This window comes from Poecilia formosa, unplaced genomic scaffold, assembly GCF_000485575.1.
Source record: "Poecilia formosa unplaced genomic scaffold, Poecilia_formosa-5.1.2 Scaffold980, whole genome shotgun sequence".
NCBI lineage: Eukaryota > Metazoa > Chordata > Actinopteri > Cyprinodontiformes > Poeciliidae > Poecilia > Poecilia formosa.
Window position 1 is genome coordinate 36,306 of NW_006800919.1, and position 4,497 is coordinate 40,802.

General features: G+C 38.4%; 1 protein-coding gene across 1 annotated transcript in view; it reads right to left on the reverse strand.

The window, feature by feature from the left end:
- The window catches only part of bbs1 (Bardet-Biedl syndrome 1), a 20,443-nt gene extending 18,715 nt beyond the window's left edge, over positions 1-1,728 (reverse strand). The window contains exon 1 of the mRNA XM_007544038.2: positions 1,437-1,728. The gene's annotated coding sequence lies outside the window, so the exon portion shown is untranslated. The remainder of the gene's footprint in view (positions 1-1,436) is intronic.
- Positions 1,729-4,497: the final 2,769 nt, after the last annotated feature.

The following is a 4,497-nucleotide window of genomic DNA, read 5'->3' on the forward strand; positions in this document are numbered from 1 at the left end:
CCTCTGGTACATAAAAAGTCACTTAAATCAGACATCTCTGCTGGATTAGACATCCAGAACGCTAGCTGTCCGCCACATCTTGCATCTGTGATTCTGAAGCTGGTTGCTTGCTGGCGCCCATCAGCCAGAATACTGACATTTTTCTCTGAATTATAAAATGTATTTCTGTGCCACTGAAAAAAAAATTCTTACGTTTTCTGAGAAAAATGTCAGAATTTATTTTTTTCAGTGCCCCTAATTGTCTTCCGTAGATCCCCTACATAACATGGTAACAAATTAATTTACCAGCAAGTCTTAACTGTGTTTATTCCTCTCAACATCAACAATAAATCCTGGAAGTTTTATTTGCCCAAGTTAGGAGGAGAGAACCAAATAATAGCTGCCTGAAATAACCTTTTCCCCTGTTCAAAGCTCTTTGGAGGGGGAATAGATTATTTCAGGCAGCTGAAATAATTGGTTCCCCCCATGTAACTCTGGCAAATAAAGAGCAAATGTTACTATATATACAGGATTTATTGTTTGTAATGAGATGAATAGATACAGTTAAGAGTTTGTGAAAAAAATAATTAGCTCCCATGTTATGGGGGGATCAGTTTATTTCAGGTGGCTAACATATTTGGTTCGTCTCTCATAACTTCTTCAAATAATGAGCAAATGTTACCACATTTAAAGGATCTGTTGTTTGTGAAGAGAAGATTAAACACAATTAAAGACATGCAGGTAAATTAATTATTTCCATTGTTATGGAGCGCCAATGGATTATTTCAGGCAGTTTTATTTGCCAAAGTTATGAAGAATCATATACATATGATTCTTCATAACTTTGGCAAATAAAGAGCAAATTTTACCAACTATACAGGATTGTTTTTTGTTGATGATGAGAGGAATAAACACAGTCTTGCTGGTAAAGTAATTTGTTCCCATGTTATGAAGGAGGAACAGATTATTTCAGGAAGCCGAAATACCCATCCCCTTCCACCACCCCCACCCCAAAAATTTGGGAAATAGAGAGCAACAGTTTCCAAATTCTCAAAGATCGTTAGGTGTGATTTCATGTAGTATACTAGAAATTTCCTTAATCCAGTAATCTGTCATATTTTACATTACAACCCGTGTTTCCAGACATCTTTTCAGTAAGTCTTAATTTTTTGTGCCCTGTAACAATCAGCTAGCTTCTATCCTATTATATCAGCAATGACAAATCATAAATACCCAACGTGTTGATTCGAACTTCGTTCAAATCCTTCACTCATTCATTCATTGTACGCTACACTTGATATTTACGTGTTTTTAAAGTAATGCACTCATCATTGTGGTTCTGAATAATTTGACACCAATTCTCCACAAGTCAGCTGCTTTTAAACAGATTCTGCTCAGAATCAAAGTCAATATGTCGGTTTCAGTCAATCAAGAGTTCTTGTTGATGATTAACATACCCCCTCACGGTCACCAAGGAGACAGTACTCTGCTTCTCTCGGCCCGGTTACTGTTTTCAGCCCGTACTTCTCGTTTCCTTGAAATGTCTTCACTCTGCTTCGACTATTAACGTTGCAGACGGTTTCGATGGGGGCGTTAGATACAGTCTGGGGATAAACACTGAGCTGGCCGTTGCTTTAATCCACCAAAATCCGCTACCTCCTCCTTCAGTTGTTGTCCTTAGGTGATGACGTCAGTCTTCTTCGCCGGTGTTTCATTTCCAGAAAAAGCGAGAAGCATGTCTATGGCGAGTAGGACTTCGCTCCAGTCCCTTTCTGTTTGCTGCAAAGAGGTGTACTTGGAGAAAGCAGGTTCAGGAACCACACACATTTTCTTGGAATCAATAAAACATATCCAAGCATCCATTTTCTTACACCCTTATGCCTAGTGGGGTCGGGAGGGGTTCATCCTTGTGAAAAATAACTAAGTATATAAAATTTTAGCATGTTTGAGCACACTTGAAGCCAGACTAATCATCAGTATACTTTAAGTTTGTTAAGTATTATTTAACTTGATATTATTTTGGAATCACTAATTTTGTACTTAATGTATTTTAAGTGTAATTAAATGGTAGAAAATAACAATTTGAAGTGTACTAAGTGCACTATTATGGGCTTTTTTGGAATAACTAGAGATGTAAGTATTGAACAAGGAGACAAAAACATGGCTCTATAAAAAATCTAAAGCAAAAATGAAAATGACCCTTGGGTTTTTATTTTTAAAATTAAATTCTGATATAATTGAGATAAGTATGATTGCAGGACTGTATTTAAAAAAAATAACAAAATAACAACCAATTTTAATAATTAATAATTAATACTTTAATAATATTAATATTTTAATAAAACAAATTTATGAATGTAAAATTTGGCCATTAGTATTTATCAGTATAGATACATACAGTTGCATAAAGACTACAATCACCTGGCTGAGGGAATTGTTTTTTCCATCATCCCCCCCTGCAGACACACCCGTTCGCTGCATAACTGATTGAGACTTTTCTGAATCTAGAAGTCAAGTGAAGAGGCAGCTGGAGAGACTGAACCAGAACAAGGCTGCAGGTCCAGATGATGTCAGCCCCAGAGTTTTGAGCAGAGCAGCTCTGTGGGATTTTGCAACACCTCTCAACCTTAGCCTGACCCAAAGAGAAGGTTCCACTGTTATGGAAAACATGGATGGATTCTGGTATCAAATAAAACTCACCCATCAGTCATCTGTGACTATAAACCTGATGCCCTAACATCCCACACCATGAAAGTCATGGAGAGACTCCTGTTGGCCAATGAATAAGCAGACAAGTTTATTCATTCTGCCATGAATAAGCAGGCAAGCTTAGTCAGTGTAGTTTGTTTAGGGTAGATTAACTCCATGGTGTTGGAGTTGATGATGCCATCATATACCTGCTTCAACAAATCCATTCTCATTCAGACAAAACAGGCAGCACTGTGAGGATCATGTTATTTGATTTCACCAATGCAGAAACACAATTCAACCTGATTTGCTTTGTCATCAACTCCAAAAGACACAGGTTGAAGACTCAACAATCGCCTGAATCTATACCTCATAAACAGACCACAGTTTGTGAGACTGAAGGACTGCGTGTTTAACCAGGTGGTCAGCAACACAGAAGCACCACAGAGCACTGTACTTTCACCATTCCTTTTCACTCTGTACACTTCAGACGTCCAGCACAAGTCCAGATTTCTGTCATCTACAGAAATACTGTGCAGTTGTTGGGTGTATTAGAGATGGGCAAGAAGCTGAGTACAGAGAACTGGTGGACCGCTTTGTGTCATGGTGTGGGAACAATCGCCTCATCTTGAATGTAAACAAAACAAAGGAGATGATTGTTGATTTCAGGAGAAACAGGGTTAGATCAAACCCTATTTCCATCATGGGAGAAAACGTGGAGGTGGTTGAGGAATATAAATACCGCTACAGTTCATCTCTGCAACAGACTGGACTGGAGACGCATCAGTGAAGCTGTCTATAAGAAGGGGCAGGGAAGATCTACAGCACAGGTCTAGAAGATTGCATCTTGCTGCAGATTTTCTATGGCCCTTTATAAGTTTGTTGTTAAGAGCATCATCTCTCTGCCGACAAGTTGGGCCAGCAGGATCAGGGATATAAAAGGGTTCAACAGCCTGATAAGAAGGCTGGTTCTGTTCTGGGGACAACAGTGGAACCTCTGGAGATGATTATGCAAAGAAGGATTCTTCATCGGGTCAACCTTGACAATCCTCTTTATGAAACTGTCTTGAGAAAACAGAATATCTTCAGTCAGAAGCTTCAGATTTGCTGTAATACAGACCGCTCAAAAGATCTTTGCTACCAACAGCCATCACCATGTTTAATTACTCGTTGAAACTGAATTAATGAGCTACAATAATATTTACTTTCCCTTTTTAGATTAATAAAGTAGGCCATTTTAATTGAATTGAATTTGAATTAACAAATATTTACATGCCTTCTTATTTTATTTATTTATCTATCACTGAGGATACCACAGTAATTTTATTATCTTCTGTTTTGAAACATAATGTCAAAAAAAAAATCTGTCTGATGAAAGATCCGTAGTTTTTCAAGAGAAACCAAGTACAACTCGCTGCAGCAAACAGAAAGGGGCGGGGACGGACCACTGTCAGTCTCTTACCTTATTTGGAAATGGGACCATTGCAATCCGGAAGTGAAGGGGGCGCTATTTCCTATATTATCCGCGTTCTCCCGTTTTAAATTTCTTTTGAAATCTGTGATATAGTTTCATCTGTAGGAAGGAGCAGGGGCGCAACTACATATTATTCAGGTGGATGCGAAAACATAAATCGGCGCCTCCCCAGAGGCAGTACCATCCCCAAAAAGATGCGACTAAGGAGCAGATTTAGAAGTACAGTGATCCCTCGTTTTTCGCGGGGGTTGCGTTCCGAAAATAACCTGCGATAAGTGAAATCCGCGAAGTAGTTACCTTTAGTTTTTACAATTATTATACAGCATAATTAAATACTCTACGTAGAAACCAAAGAA